Below are 17,802 nucleotides of genomic sequence, written 5' to 3'. Positions count from 1 at the left end.
ATTTCACAGTGTTAGATTCTCAAAAGCATGCAGCATGCAGACTCCCATTTTCCTTTAACTACTCAATTAGGCACCAGGTTGATTCCACCAGAGAAAAACTTATCAAACCTTTTGTTAATCTGTTAGTTCATTTTAACAGACTCCCAGAAATCCCTCCTGCATTTGTCACCTTAGTTTCAGTCCATATTCAAATTCCCAAACCGAACTGAAGGTCTGCAAGGATAAATACCCCAACATAGCCTGGGAACAACTGTGCTAATATAACTCTATTTCCAGCAAAAAGTGGCCAATCTAATCATGACACTAAGTTTCTGAGAATATGTCTTGTGAGCTCAAATAAAGAAAGAGAGTCTACTTAAACCAAATATTCATGCAGGTATTAAAAATGCCACATGGGCCACCTTCTTTCCAACTCATGTCTTGCAGGCTTACTTACCACCATTCAATGGTATATTACCTTGAAATTCATACCAGGCTTGTACCTCTCTGGGGTAGAGCTAGGTACTGTGTGTGGACATAAAGGTAAATCATGCAGTTAGCATTTCACTATCTTTCAAGATGAAAATAATTTCAACTGAACATTCCTCATATATTAGATTCATCTCAAATTTTTGCTTACACTAGGAACTTTTATGAAATTCTTTACAATATCTGGCCCATCCAGAAGAGATACACTTACTGTTTTGTGTTTTTATTGAGGTAGATGGACACTTTCAGTCTCAGGTTTTGTCATTCTGCTATACCTCTTCTCTGCCTTCATCTCTCCTCCTTCTATCTCAAATTATTTTGGCTATAGATATCCTGGAGTTCTACTGATTTTTCAGAATGTTTCTACTTTTAATATTTGTGCAATATCCCTCTGACAGAGCATGAATGAATAGTTCCAAAAACCTTTTATTTAAAAAAACATATTCTAACCATGTATCATGGTTGCATTATTAGTCTGAGAAGCATGAACATTTCCTAGAAGAAAAGACCCTGATGTATTTCTCCATGATTTCAGCATAAGCCACCTATACACATTATTTAAAAACCTGTACAAAAATAATGCTGGTGTGATATATTAACTGAAGTATCCTAGCTGCAGACATCTACAAATTTTGTTGACATACAGCCATTGTTTTGACACAGAAATGAATTCAGACATTAAAATTACCTGATACAAATAAATGAAGCAAATATATTTTAGATGGAGTTGCTGCACTTCTGTATAAAACTACTGCACTGATCCTGACTGAGAAACCATCGCATGTTTAGGAGTTCGTGATCCACCCACCAGCCAGGCTCTGGACTGCACATGTCGCACAGCCTGGCACAGGGCTGTACAAAGCCCTTGGTCACAGAGCCACCCCAGCCAGGTCACAGTGAGAGAGAAGCCCGCAAGCAGCCCTCTGGGTATCACAACCATGCTACCACCCAGCCTTCCTGTTACCAAGAAATGCAGCAAAGCAGCCTCATGCAACTGCAAGCACACTGTGGGATACACCTGGCCTCCATCCAATGTTGCACAAATACCAGGTGCCCGACATCTAAAGGGACATTAAGATTTACTTGCTAACCATTTTCCCCTTTTTTGTCTAGTCTGTCTTATTAAAGCAGTTCTCTTATTAAGCCATTTATTGGTGAGTCTTTCCTTCTGAGATCCAGACAGAACTCTGCACCATCGCTCTCTCTGTCCCTGGACCCCGTGCGCCTTTCCTCCAGTGCAGAACAGCTGCCGTGTTTGATGTACTTCCCACCTGCTTCCAATTTGCATCAGACAACCCCACACCACATTAGAGCTCAGCAGGACATAGACGGCAGCAACTCTGGACAAACTTGGCTCCTTTTCCAGTATCCTGTACTCCACCTTAGGGCCAATCCATTTCAGGTGGGTTAAGTTAACCAAACACCACCACAGTTGAGTGCCACTGACAACATCTATGGATCCTGCTCATAGTCCAAACAATTTTTTCAAAACAAAAACACCTCACATAGAACCCTGGACTGCCATTAATATAGTCTATTCAGTTTCATTTATCTTCACCTTTAATACACAGTCAAACTAAAAATAGCAACAAAGTCCAATGGCAATTTGCCAACAAGGCTTTTATTTCTAAAATATGTTTTATATATGAGGAATACTTGAAAGCTTAATGACTTCTTACTAGATCAATGATAGCCTATAAGGGTGTTGGTCTTTTTAAGGGGAAAAACAAAGGTTTTTTGGCTCCAGTCTCATTTCCTTTGAATATTCTTTTAAAAATAAAATTTAAAAAAAAATGAAAAGAAAAAGCTGGTACCAGAATGGAGGAGGAAGTAAACTGAAAAGCAATATCACAGAATCACAGAATGGTAGGGGTTGGAAGGGACCTCTGGAGATCATCTCATCCAACCCCACTGCTTGAGCAGGGACACCTAGAGCGGGGGCACAGGAACTCATCCAGGCAGGTTTTGAATGTCTCCAGGGAAGGAGACTCCACAACCTCCCTGGGCAGCCTGTTCCACTGCTCTGTCACCCTCAGAGTAAAGAAGTTTTTTCTCATGTTTAGCTGGAACTTCCTCTGTTCCAACTTGTGCCCATTGCCCCTTGTCCTGTCTTTGGGCACTACTGAAAAGAGTCTAGTCTCATCATCCTGACACCCACCCTTTAGATATTTATAGGCATTTATGAAATCCCCCCTCACTCTTCTCCTCTCCAGCCTGAACAAACCCAAGACTCTCAGCCTTCCCTTATAAGGGAGATGCGTCTGTCCCCTCATCATCTTTGTAGCTCTCTGCTGGACTTGCTCGAGCAGTTCTGCATCCTTCTTAAACTGGGGGACCCAAAACTGGACACAGTACTCCAAATGAAGTCTCACTAGGGCAGAGTAGAGGGGGAGGATAACCTCTCTCAATCTGCTGGCCACAATCCTTTTAATGCAGCCCAGGGTTTTGTTTGTTTGTTTGTAATAAAAAAACCTGCAGCCCAGTTGGTTTTTTTAATATATTTAATTAAAAATTAAATATACACTTGATAATCTTAGGATTTTGCTATTTGAAACCTCAACATTATCAAACACTTTCTCTAAAGATCACCCCATTTTTAAAGTTCCATGTTTCCTTCTCCTCAGTGCATTCTGAATTCAGCCTGCCCAGAGCTCTTTGACTAAGCTTGGACACTACTTATACTGACCACCCCAACACACCCTCCAGTCACTACCAATACTACTATCTGCCATTGAAAATACTGCCAAAGGCTGGCTGAGCAGGACTTTTGGACTTCCAGTGTTGCCACTGCCTCAGCACATGAAGGAATAAACAATATGACACTTCTTCAACAAGTGAAAAATTCTGAAACAAAAAGGTCAGATGATCTCAGAACCACCTAGGTATCAAAATCAAAATTTATTTCCATGCAGAATCTTATGATAGCTGTCTTTATTTCTTAAGGGAATTGTCCCTGCTTGACTGAAATGACACTCTCTGATATACACAGCAAAGGGAATGTTACCAGTTCTTGTACTTATGGGTCACCCTTGTCAGACTATGTTCATAAACAGAAATGTCTGTCAGCAGAGAGTAGAGATTTCTTTCTAATTAAGCATATCCTACAGAATACTTTCTGTCTGGGAGATACTTATGTATAAGATATCTTCTTCGTTAACAATACTGAAAAGTTTACTGGGCATTTCAGGAGAAAAAAGAATTAAAAGCGTTACATTTTATGTGGTTATACAGTCTGGTACACACCTCAGGGTTATACCAAAGTAACATATAAATGTGTGAATTGTTCCTTCAGTTGTAGCCATTATTTTAACTCCTTGGTTAAACACAATAAAATGTTTCTTAGATGGGTTTGTTGCATTTTCAGAAGTAGTTGGCACCTTACTGTAGATGGGCAACATTTAATTTTTCAATAATTTCTTTCTTTAAAGGACTGAAAATACAGCTTAGTGAAACTTAAATATCACCTGTACGTTTTTTTTAAAGATTACAATACACAAATGAAAATTATATTAAATCCAACACATACAACATTATGGAATTTTAAAAGTCTAAATTCAGAATTATCACTGACCCCCACTTGTAGTGGTTTACCCTTATATTTTAGTTCAGAAATGGAGAGAGGAGGTAAGAATATACCTTAATCAACAATCCATTGCAAGAACTCATAAAGCTCATAAAACAAAACACTACCTTCCTGTGGCAAAGTTTCTCCACAGGTTTAGACTTTGAAATGCTAGTATTTTTTTCAGTATAGTTATAGGAATTAAAAACAGAATGAGAACTGGGAAGTTATTCCAAATTTTTTATTCTTAAGGCACACCAATGGTCAGAAAGTTAGACAGAGGCGAGACTGAGCCCTACAATGGAATACAGGTTCTTTCAATCTTTACCACTACTTTGTTTTATACATCATTGTGGTAAACACTCTTCCTTCAGATGCCACTAGAGTAACTATGCAATTCATAAGGCCTGACTTTAACAATTGGCAAGTGTTCTGTATTACTGCTTGTTTATCACTTACAGAAATTGTTTTATAAATTTATTATAGAAGTCAGTCATAGATATCTTAGCTCTAAATCCATGAGCCTATCAGACTTCTTTTTGTTCAGAAAGCCTGCACACAAACAAGATTACAAATAACAAAATAATTGACTTCACTCAGGTTAGTGTAATAATAAAGTTATCCTCTTCATGTAAATTCCTGTAAAAACCAGACCAAGTAATCACTGATGATATTGTCAAACGCTCACACAGAGGCAGTGTGATATCAATAAAGCATTTCTGAGTTGCTTCACCCTGCAAAGTACATAACTGGAGCATGGATGAAATATCACCATTCATGAAACTGGAATACATAATCCCATTTAAAAAAAAGAAGAAAAACCCACACTGGTAATTTACCTTTTCATCTAAATAAGCAGAAAAGCTGTTTATAACTAAGATTCACTGTTCATAAAACATGCATTAGATACCCCTAATTCGTATCAATCAGTTTTAGCCAAGGATAAGAGGTTTTGAGAATCTATATAATTTTATGTAAGAGCAGACCTGCTGATTCACTGGCAATTCTTCTCAGGATTATCTCTGATAATTATGGATCCAACAAGAAGCATATGGACCAGAACTCAGATAAATTAATTCATCTGAGTGAAACTGAAGCTGCAGTTACAGAATGAAATTCTGACACAGAATCCTCCCAGACAATGACTTTACAAAGTATTAGTGAGTGTGCCTGCTGTGGCAATACCATATGAATTTATCCCAGAGGAATATAAAAAGCAGAATCTTCCCATAATAGGGCAGAGACAGCCTTTTTTCTTTTTAGCTACAATGAAAATGCATCCAGTGGTGAGATACCAGTCATCAGATCGTCACTGCAGGAATACTGGTGGCAGCCACTGTTACAAGACGTCTTTAAATATAATGAAGCAATAATAAAGGGGGGGGAAGGGGGTGGTTTCATAGCAGCTTTGTGTGTGTACTTGTTATTCTTACCACTTGCTGTGAATATCACTGGGAAAGGTCGCTTGAATGCAGCAGTTCACAGCATCATGAACTGCTGGCTAGATAAAGGCATTAGACTGTGGAAGATGATAATATGTTCTTCCTTCTCTAAGATATTAATCTAAGCTATAACTCTTGAGCCTTACACAAGAATTTTAATTTGCCCAGCAAGTACAGCATTGAACACTGTCAAAATATTTTCTTTTGATAGTGGTGCAAAATCACGGAAAGGCTTTTAATGAACCATTTAAATCCTGCTGTTTACAGCAGATTAGTGTCCCCATGCAGTGTAGCTGGGGTCTAAAGGTACTTGCTACACCATAATATGCCATAAAAGTGGACGCTACCGAAAATCATCTCCACTCTGACACTGATATCTGAAACCTGCTAATTAGCATCACCATACTTTTCATGACTCACTTCACTTGACCAACTGATGTGATAAATAAATTGCTGGGTTACAGCTTGTTTTCCCTTTTTACCATACTGTTGTTCTTGAAATAACTCATTTTAACACCCCCTGCAAGGTAATTATGACAAAGACCCCAATATAATATAATGGGGAAAACACACAATATTGGTCTACCTGTTAGCATGACTTTGGGAAGGATGTTTCGCTTCCACTTCTTCCAAACCTCCTTTGTACAAACACAGTAATTCATGATTTAGCAGTATATAGGCTCCTTTAATTTCCATAATAATTTCTGGAAATGAGGCTCAGATCATCCTTACATCTTTTAGGAGTGCAATTAAATTGAACCATATATTGAAAATACTGTTTGTGTTCTGTATATTTAGTTGCAAAGTGAAATATTTTAATGCAAGATACTTTACATATGCATCAACATTCAAAATCCCATGAAAGAAACTTCAGGGTTTGACTCATCCTTGGCAATATTAAGCCAAGCTTTATACAGTTTTCCTTTGCATTATCACCCAGGTTAGCACTTTTTGCATCAACTGCAATATTGCCCAAGCACTCAAACAACCCCATAGATCAGGAAAAACAGAATTACATGGAGTTAAGTGGAAGGCATGATCTCTAAACTTAAAAAAAACCAAACCTGAAAGAAAATAATAAAAAATAAAATGTAATATGATTTTTCTGGCTTTGTTGTTTTCAGATTTTGATGATTATTCCATCACTATTTCTCAAGTGGAGATCCAAGACACACAACCTAACACATTTATCAGAGCTATCTTCTGTTCTCCACATGTAAAATTTGCAGCCTTTTAGGAAGAACTATTGAAATTATATGTTTTTGAACTATTCTGCAATTACATTTTTTATTTCCCAAAACAAGATTAAACCATGACAAACATTCTGCATTTTTCCCTTTAAACACCATAAAATCAGTCAAAACCTGTAACACTATTTAGTATCTGGCTGTAACAGCTATTAGTATCCCAAGCAATACCAAATGAAATAAAAACGTGCTTATAAACAATCACACCATGTAAAGTATTTTTTTTAATCTTTATGCTAGAATAAGAAAGAAAAGACTTCTGTGACAAAAAGTACCAGAGTAAAAGCAAGTCATTACAATGCTGTGTAAGTCAGAAACTTTTAAATATGCAAGATTAATCCCTTTTTCCTTGTCTTTTAACATTTCAAGGTTAACTTTTTTGAGCAAGGTCTAGCTACCACTAGCTAGCCCAAATTTATTTGTTTAGCAACATACTTACTATATGTTAGCTAAGTACCACTTAAATGTAATGCAAATCTAGCTAGAACTAGTTTAAAGAATCACTATCAGGATTTTATAGTACCCTACAGTAACTATTCCATGCAATACTTCCATGGCCTTGTTTGAACAGATACGTGCATCAGGAGCCCTTATTACAATTAATAGAAAACATTTGCCGAACTTAAAATCCACTTAATAAGAAAGGAGAAAGAAATACTACTAGCTTTCCAGGATTACCAGTCACACAATGGCAGCAATATTCAGCGCAATAGCTGTGGTGAAACTGAATAAATAAGTCCCAGCCAGAATTATGTTTACTTGAGATTTATCTGTTTACACTGGGGAAATTTGAGTGATGGATTGTTAAAAGTAAAAATATTTAGAATTTACCCAGAGTAAAAAGCCAAATTTGTCAACTGCATCCCTCCTCCTATAAATATTTAAGTATTTCCAGGCATTTGGGAAATCTCCTTCAGTTATTTCTCACTGCATTTCCAGGTGGCAGCTGACATTCACATGCCAGCCACAATTTTATCATATATCACCCTGAAGAAATTAAAAGAAGTAACTATATAAATTTGGTTACACTATTAAAATTTTAGGACCCTATTTTTAGAAATACTACAGTGCCTTTAAAATTTGTTTCTTTGGGGAAAAAAAACCACCCCAAAAAGCAGCTGAACAGGCCAATTAAAAAAAAAACCAAGCAGGATTTAGAGGTGATAAGGAAACCTCTTCGTCAGATCTGTCAGTAGGTCTGATTTGTATATGACTTAAGAATCACTCGGACTTCTATGTTTCCTCAGTGGGTAGCCAAAAATATCAAGTTTCTGCCCACTGGATGGGAACATCAGATAAAGCTCAAAGTAGCAAATGTCAATCATCAATATGTGGTTACACAAAGACAGCGAACTTCATCAGAGAAATCATGTATGATATGAAATTATGCTAGGCAGATCACTAGCAAATTGACTTATCTCTACATATACTTTCTCACCTGTATCAGGGATTGATCTGAATCAGCACCTTAGAAGTAAGAGAGCCTTCTGTTAATGTTTTCCCATATTGCCTAGTACCAAAGCTTTGATGCATAATACCACATTATATTTCAGTAGATAGCTATTAGAGAGAAAAATCACAGAGGCACAAGCCTTAAGTTAACTAAAATTCTGCATTCCATCTGAACTTGTCCCCAGAATAGCATTTAAATTCATTCCGTATGACTACACAGTGGGATACCTCAATTATTTTCTCTATTATGGAAGAAGGAAAAATGGCCTATTAGTTTTTTAGAGTGCAAGAACCCCACGTTATATAGGGCTTTCAAATGGCTGAACAAATCAATGATAAAAAGAGGATGCATCTGCTGACAGTTGCAGTGCAAACTATTCCTGTTCTTTGAAGTTATTTGATGGAAACAAGTAATTGAATAATACTTCTCTATTTATAATACTTTGTGCTTAGAAATGACCTTTTATTTCTCATCCAAGATAATGAAATACTTTAAATATCCATACACACAAAAAATAATTTATAGTAGTGTATCTTTTAAGACTGCTGTTGCATTCAAGGTGGGTTTCCTACTGAATTACAATAAATTACTTAGACTTTTCTAATTTCAGCATTCTTAAAAGAAAACCTCTTTCTAGTGATCTGTGCATCTTATTATTTTGCATCAGAACAGGGAAAACCTATTTGTGTCTCCTAAAGATGTATTTCTCAAAAGAGAGAATTAGCTACTTTCTTCCACTCATTTCTGTCTGCATAAGCATTCACTGGGATGACTTTTTGATTGTGTGTATTGTTTTAGGGCCCTAACAGACAGCAGTGTTTTTATTACATCCTTAAAATGTTCGCATCATACATTATAACCGAAACATACACAGCAGTTATAGATGTTCATGCAAGTACCTCATTTACTACACCCCAGTGTCATGGTTTAGCCCTAGTCAGCAACCAAGCACCACGCAGCCACTCGCTCACTCCCCCCCGGTGGGACAGGGGAAAGAATCAGAAGAGTAAAAGTGAGGCACCTCATGGGTTGAGATAAAGACAGTTCACATTATCACCACTGTTCCCAGCAAAAAACCAAAACATAGTCTCATACTAACTACTACAAAGAAATTTAATTCTATCCCAGCTGAAACCAGGACACAGCCATAGAGTCAACATTTAGATGCTCCAATGAAGGACAACAGAAATTTCTGCCGGTTAGGAAATTAATAATTTACTTCTGTTTGTGAAATATGAAGGAGAAGAGAGGACTTGCAGCAGTGTTTGTTGAACACACAAGCAGGGAATATGCAAAGGGCCTGATTTTATTTTGGTACATTGCAAGTATGCTCTAAGAATTTCCTTGCTATATTTGGTTTTAAAAAGCTTGGATATAAACCCAGATTGGATCAGCAGTGTTGGTTACTTTTCAAGTCCCAGCTCCAATCCTACCAGATTTTTTAAGTCACCACAGAAAATAGCCCTACCACTGACACTCAGTGCTTGGACTGTAAAATAACTTGTGAAGTGAGAACTGTAGTTTATGCAAAAGGTACAGTTGAAAAGTGAGATCCATAACTAATTTAGCTCAGTGCATTTGCTATTATTTTTTATCTAACTATGCCTTTTATACCACCTTATGATCTGATCACAAACATCATACCTGAATTCATTTCTTCTCTATGTAAACAGTTCACATCCATGAGCAGTAAATCCCCAGGGTTCTGTTTATCAAAGAAAAAGCTGTACCCATAAGTAAGGGCATTCAGAAGTCTACAAAGGACCTTAGGATAAAAATGTACTATTACAGACTGTCAAGTAGGCCTAGGAAATGATTGGTATGGAAGGCCAGCAACTCAGCAAAAGCATTATCATAGAGAATCAATTTTATTTCATATTGACCCTAAAATAACTTCTAAGCTGCTGAACTCTATGCCAAGCAAGTGCCAGAAAAGGAAAGTATTTCAGGTATCTAGGGACTTCAATTCTGATCTAGTATATCATCGAAGTGGAAAAAGAACATCAGACAAATTGATATGAGCGGCAGTTTGTAAGAGATCAGAGAATGAACAACAGTGTAAGGAATGTTTTAAAATTCTTTAAAGAAATATATTGCATAGACAAATTTTAATTCAATTTACAATTTACCAAGTTTCTAGACATTGTATATATGTTTAGCACTCCAATAATTGAAAAAAATCAGTAACTACCTCCGTTAGAATGGCAATATTCACCTTCTGGTTGCTTCATGAATGTGTATACAATATCATTATTTGCAGCTGTTGGCAGTTGTTTCTGAGGTACAAACACTGTGTAGTCATTGTGGGATAACCACAAAATATTAGCTACACCTCCATATACGCCTATTGTCAATCATCAAAAGTGCTGGAAAAATAGAATCTTTATAATTAATTTCTTCAACACAATGCAATAGTCCAAGTAATAAAAAATTTAAATCAGGCTCATTTTAGCCACATCACTGGCAGCAATTTCTTATTTTGATTAGACACCCTTTCAAAAGTAGAGACTTGCAAAACTAGCAAAGACATAGCTGACTAACTACATCTGACGGAAAAACAGGAGAATCTTGACTGTACATAGCAAACACCTAAAATTAATTACAAGCTCAGACCTGATTTGTTTTTTTGTTTCATGTCATGGAAACCATGCCAGTCATGGGAGGGATTGAACTACGCAACTCATCACAAACACTGGATATTTCTATTGTCAGATTCTATTACCTTTGCCAATGCTACAAGTATTAATAGTATCTTTTATTAAATTAGCCCTTGGCTTGTTTTTTTACTTGGATGTTATGCTCTGCTAAGAAGATTGTTTTTAAAAGATCTTATTAAAAATGCACTACTACCGAATATTAAAAAAATCAGAAAATTATGAAACTGTTCACTTTATTATCATAATTTAAATTATTATTTATCTACTTCAAAAATCCATTTGACAGTGGACAAACAAGATTTACTGAAAATGAATATACAAAATGTAAAATAACTCAGTTTTTAACAACTTTGTAGTTTGTTTTGTAATTCATAGTAAGTACAAGATCAAGTCTTGAAGTTAATACTGTCCAGGAAAAAAGCCCTCAACTGGCACTTTTTTAATTTGGATAAATGGGGATAAATAAAACCAAGGATTTTAAGTAAATTAGAAAATCTACTTTAATAAATCAAATAATCTTATTAAGAAAAATCAATATAATCAGCACACAATAATATAGGAAGCCACATGTTCCCCAGCATTATCTACTTCAGTTAACAGTTCCCTAACTCAGGCTACAAAGACTACCTTGACTGGTTTTCAAATACTTGACTTTTTTTTCTGCCGTTATATCAGTCAACTGACTCCAACTGAGTCCACAATTTTTCTTTCCATACACCCCAGAATGACTTTACAAAAGATTTATGATAAAGATAAACAAGCATTTTCCTCAGAAAAGAAAGCTGAAGGAATCCAAATGATACATAGAAGTGAGCATCCATCAACCATTCTTCTTACTCTTTAAGGCAACATGGACATCTACCAAAGCACACAGGACTGTAATAACAGGGTCTAACCATTTGAGACACTAAGCACATGTCCTTCAGTGCTCATTTATAAGCTAGTTGGAAAAAAAAACCAACATTTTTTCCCCTTTACAACATTATTGTAATAAAGCAAGCTGGTATGGAGTATGCAAATAATACAAAGATACATATTCTTTATTTTTTCAAAGATTTTCTGTTTGCTAAGGATAAGGAGAACACAGTGTAATAAGCTTTGAATTTACAGTTAAACAGTAGTAATCACTAACGTAACTACTCTTTATGACAGAGTAATCAATATCCTTAATTTTCTTCATAGTTGTTCCATATATTCTAGTTTTTAATATGGGACTAATACTGTGAAAGATACTGTGAAATGCATATGGATATATTTTCTAAATAGACATATATGTTGCCCACTTTGTGCAAAATTTTCCAAAAAATAGTGTGGACATGCAGGATTTTGTCACTAAAGACCAAAGTCACTTGTAAAAGCAGCTCATATCCTTTCAAAATTACCTCAATATTTCTAACTTTCCAATTGTTCTGTATGTTAGCAATGTCTGGTTACTAAGTTCAATAATAAAAAAAAAATCCCATGATTGAAAACCAGTATTTATGTAGTTAAACATTTTCATTATTTTTCATTGCATTCATAGATGTCATTTTATCTTCATAAATTTCTTCCCCCAGTGTCCCCCACCTAAAACCATAGGCCTTATATTATTTATTTAATGCACAGTGGCTGATCTTTGATATGCTATTTATCTGCACTTCCAAGACACGTGAGATAATTCATCCCTGAGCAAGTATGAGCTTGTACTCAAACAGATTGACTACACTGAACTTCCAATACATCTTAAGATACTGAGGTCTTTAATTTGGAACATTCTATACTACAGTGACAAACAGTAAAAACAGTATCCGGAAAACCAGACTATTTTCAACCTCCTCAAGGATGTAAATGTCATTTAATTTTATAGAACAGATCCATTTTCAATTTGCAGCTCTGAGGAAGTTGAGGAAGCCTTGGAAATGTGTAATACTCTTACAGAAAAGCAAGTTTTAGAGCTTTTATTCTTAAAACCCTTCTGCATTTTGATAAAGACTATTGTGCTGGTTTTGGCTGAGAAGGGGTTAATTCTCCTCACTGTGGAGGGTCGACTACCTTTCCAGCTTCCCACGCTCTACCGCGTGGCGGGGGGCTGGGACGGGCAGGGCTATGGTGGGGGCGGCTGACCCCGACTGGCCAATGGCATGTTCATTCCATACCATGTGACACCATGACCAGTATATTGGGGGGAGCAGTTTACGGCTCGGGGTTGGCTGTGGCACGTCCGGTTTGTTTCAGCGGTTTGTTCCCCTCCCCCCTCCCCTGGGGTTTTGCGCCTCTCGTTGTTCTCCTTTACATTAAAATTAAAAGAAACAACAACAGAAATGCAATTATTAAACTGTTCTTATCCCAAACCACGAGCGTTACTCTTCTGATTCTGTCCCCCATCTACCGGTGGGGGAGTGTGCGAGCGGCTGTGTGGGGCTGAGCTGCTGGCTAAACCACGACAACTATTAAGAACATGTCTCTCTTCTCAGAATTCCTCCAGAATTTCACCTGCCTTTATCAATAGATGCTTTCCTGCCTTGAAGCAGCATCTTGATTTTCAGTTCAATAATTATTAACATTGAAGACTATGTAAATAAGGCTGTATCACAGAAAATGGGATGCATGCCTCATTCAAAAAGACAGGGCATTGCAGTGTGCTGAAATTTTCTGTCATCTGCCATTTTTAGATGTAAATGCAGATGGGAGTATTTCAAAGGCAAAGACAGAAAGTAGGAAAAGAAGGCTATAGGAAGGAAGGAACAGATCATAATTTGAATCTTACTAGTCATGCCTTCAGCAGTTCACAACATAAAAATGAAATCTGGATAGCTTGGTGACATGGTTCTGTTTTAATGGAAAAAATGCTGCAGAATCTCTGATTAATTTACATGTCAGACTACACAAACAGAAAGATGAGGTCTTACAAGGAGGAGCAAGATATTCTTAACAAGCTTATACATCAACCTGTTTTACATTTATTACATGAAGGAGCCTTTTTATAACTTTATTTTGGCTAATTAGTACTGACAGCAGCAGAGATGAGCAAGATTAAAGGCACCACTTTGCACTTTTAAACCATGATGAGGTCAGAAATAGTATAGATTTAGGTGATACATATGAAACAGGCTCCAGTCTCATACATGCCATTTACCTAGACAAATTTTTCCAATTTTCAGTATATAACTCAATTTCACTTGTTACAGTTTCTGCACATCATTAGGAAAATAAAGAATACTGATTATAAATTCAACCTATTACAGCATTTACTTAAACACTAAAGCAAATGCAAAGGAACACTGTTAACCAACTACAAAAGTCAGAAAATTTTCAGTTGGACTATATAAACAAACATTTAGGCATCCATTAAATCTGCAAAAACATAAAACACCGTTTCATTTGTGGCCAATTCAGTTGCTGTATTAAAGCTGAAAATAAATCTTGATCCTAGGTGAATAAATTCTCTTTGTTTGAAAGATTCCAATGTTCCATCTGACTTCTACTGAATCAAAATTTCAGTTCAAATTTTAGGATTTTTTTGCCTGAAATTGGTAAAAAATTTTCTTGGTCCCTTCTGCATAAGGTAATAAAGTTGAATACACTGGTATCCATTACCATACCATTATTAGGAGCCTAACTACAATGTTGCATATCAATGTGGATTTTTTTTGTTGCTAGAGAACTGGATATTTTGCACTCCCTGCATGCCATGGTATAAATTACTATCTGCATCAGATTAATTGCTACTTCCCTCAGCTGTCAGGAATAACAGTAACAAGGATTAGTATTGTGGTTAGCTTAGAATAAAAAGTAATAGCATAACAAAGAAAAGTGAAGCCTTATTCTATAAATATCTTTAGCATGAGTCTGACATTGAGATTATGGTTTTCTTCCTTAGTAACAGCAGTAGGTACATGAAGTGTCTAGACTCCTGGCAGTTATTGTTTATTTCTAAAATCTCTGATTTAGAAGGTTTTTTTAAGCAAGGAACACAAATAACCACATAATTAATCAGTGGTAGCAGTGCTGCTGATTGTCTTTTACAAGGAAACAAACTTTACACAGGCATTTGGAAAAGCTGCATACCAAAATACACTGTTTTAATGGCAGTATTTACTTTCTTTCTTGAACATTCCTCATTTCCAAAGGACAGGAAACAGGAGAAGTGCATGCTCCTGAAGTCTGCCCTTGTAATCACAGACAACAATCAAAATTTCCTTATTTTCAGCTATTTAGGTTTTCTATAATCACTTCTAATATGAAAGAACATGACTACTAAAATCGTTCAGAGAGTTTCCTCTCAGAAATAGAGAGATGCAATCAAATCAGTTCTGACAGTTTAGCTTTATTTTTCATAATAAATTCTTAAATAGAGTATCTTTCCATAATAACAAAATTGAAACAGGGTGAGTTATAGGGAAATGAATATTACTCTGACATTATGACATCCAGGTGTTGTTTTTGTCATGGCAGCAGGTGACACACTGAAGTAGTATTACCCATATGCTGACTTACCTGGAGAGATTTAGAGAAAAAGCCTCACAATATGGCTTTTGGACTGCAAATAAGTTGCCAATTATATAAGTGTTTTGGTGAAGTTATAGCTAGACATAGGACAAGAGAGCTAAACAGTAAAAAACCCTAATGGTGTTCATTAATGGATTTCTGTACTTATCTTTTGGCCTGAAAAGTTACCTGACACTTAGAGCTGTGCTGCATACCTTCCCTGGGGAGAAAGAAGGATTTGTCAATGAGCCTGACATTTCTTTTGTCCAGTTTTACTCGATCCAGTAAAGAGATGAAAAGATATCCTATTTCCCTGAGGAAAAAGTAGCAGAATCTATTTCCCTTACTGGCATTTTTCAAATTTGACTGTCTCCTTCTGTCTCACAGGTGGAATTATGAAATGAAGTTTTTAAAAAACTGGTCACTAATTTTTTATGACGGCCAAACTGAAGTATAAAAGTAGCTAACAATAATAAAAAGTGTTGGTTCTCCCACAAACAGAAAACTTAAGAATTGAATTTTTGATCAAAGTGGTTAATTAATTTGACCCATAATAATTATTTTGAAGAGTTAAGGGTTGGTATTCATCAGCTCACTCAGGAAAAAGGCTAAGTACCATCTCTTTCAACCTGATATTTTTACACACCAGATTCTCCCATTCTTTAGGACTATTTCCTCTCAATATCTTCCTTTCCAGTTCCCATCTGGAAGTCAGCAAGCCTTTGTTCCTACTTTCTGAGTCAAAACTATTTATTACATTTGGCCTTCCTTCAGACATACTTTTTTCGGTCATTATAATTTTATTTTCTTTTTGGCTGAATCAAGAACATGCCTCATCTGTTCTGTTGACAGCTACATTTCTCCCTGCTCTCCCTGGCTTCCAGTTCATCATCTGCCTTTCACCTGTGTTACCACAACCAGCAAATGCTCCAACCCTTGCACTCAGAGTCGGTTCTCAGGGAAGTCTCTCAACTCCACCTGCCTTACTTTCTGCTCAGTGTTTTCTTCCTGTTTGGTGATTCTTCCTGTTTCTCTTATTACATCAAAAAAGGACACCTAATTTTATTAACTTAAACCCAGTATGTGAAGATGAAGAAATAGATACAGCTGAGAACATCAGTTCACTCTTCACGGACCCAAAATCTCCTGGCTCAGAAGAGGGAATAATTAAAGACTGAATACTCCCAGCATCAATTTAATATTCATCATATAGAAACACACAGAGAAAGCTCTCTTCATCTTTTCCCCACAAAAAAGGTTAGTGTTCAGCTCTGAGAAACCTATCTGGATAGATAACCATCAGAAGACTGCTGCAGAAGAACCTTGACAAAATGCTGCATGTGTAATACCTGAGGATTTATTATTGGATGACATCTTCCAATCTGAAAAATGTTCCACCACACTGGACTGATTTTTACAACAGATTAAGAATAATATTTTTGGCATTTGCTAGCTTGCTTTGATGACCTATTGAGTTACTCAACTGATTTCCTGAAACATCTGGGGCACACAGATATGACGCCCAACTGTCTCGGAGACAGGATTAAAGCTGAAAGTTTCAAATTGATGTTTCATTCAGTAAGATCTGAAAATAATGTTTACATTTCCTTTGACAAAGGTATAAGTGCAGCCTGGCAAAGAGGAGTTGCAATGATGAATCTCAACAAGACTTGGGAGTCCTTTATGTGATTTTACCAGTTACTATCTGTGCTGAATTAAAGAGTTGGTTATAAAGGCAGAGTCTGCATGTGATCTTGAACAATTATTTGTGTCACAGAGCAGAAGAAAATGAACGGTAAAGAGCTTGAGGCCTTTATGCTCAGACTATGCATAACTAATACAGAAAGTAAATATTCAGACTCACCACTTTTATCAGGTAGGTCAATGGAGGCTATGGGCACCCTTTCAACAGGAGTGTTCTTCAGGAAGGATGAGCTACCACGCACACACTCAAGATCAGCATACCATTTTTCCTGTAGAAAAACTTAATTCCTTGGAAAAAAAAAAAATTAATCCTGAATTCAAAATAATTCAAATTATTCCAGTTTCCCAATGACTGTGTTCCTCCCAAAACAATACTGACAAAAAAATTTTGAATCACCATAACCATACATTAAATTGATGTAAAAGTTTTCTTGTTAATCTGACCAGAGATTTTTAATATTATAACAATACTATAGAGAATATAATTACAAAATTAGTGAACATGAAAAAAACCTGATTTTTTTAAAAAAATTAAATATCCTCAAAAAATGCTGTACCCCAAAATCAATAGAGATTGGTAGGTGTATGACTTTTCAGAAGATGAGTCTAGACCTGGAAGTTGCATTGAAGATTTTCAGCACTGGATATTAGGAGAAATTTCTTCACCAAAAGGGTTATCAAGCATTGGAACAGGCTGCCTAGGGAAGTGATAGAGTCACCATCCCTGGAGGTATTTAAAAGACATGTAGATGTGGCACTAAGGGATGTGGTTTAGTGGTGGGCTTGGCAGGGCTAGGATAAT

At 36.3% G+C, this 17,802-nt stretch overlaps 1 long non-coding RNA gene across 1 annotated transcript in view; it reads right to left on the bottom strand.

The window, feature by feature from the left end:
• Nucleotides 1-17,802, bottom strand: part of LOC135314585 (uncharacterized) — a 161,188-nt gene that overhangs the window by 98,581 nt on the left and 44,805 nt on the right. The window contains exon 2 of the long non-coding RNA XR_010374095.1: nt 17,161-17,288. This is a non-coding gene — a long non-coding RNA (uncharacterized LOC135314585). The remainder of the gene's footprint in view (nt 1-17,160; nt 17,289-17,802) is intronic.

Source organism: Phalacrocorax carbo, chromosome 8, assembly GCF_963921805.1.
Source record: "Phalacrocorax carbo chromosome 8, bPhaCar2.1, whole genome shotgun sequence".
NCBI classification, from domain to species: domain Eukaryota; kingdom Metazoa; phylum Chordata; class Aves; order Suliformes; family Phalacrocoracidae; genus Phalacrocorax; species Phalacrocorax carbo.
This window is presented reverse-complemented; position numbering and strand designations above follow the sequence as displayed.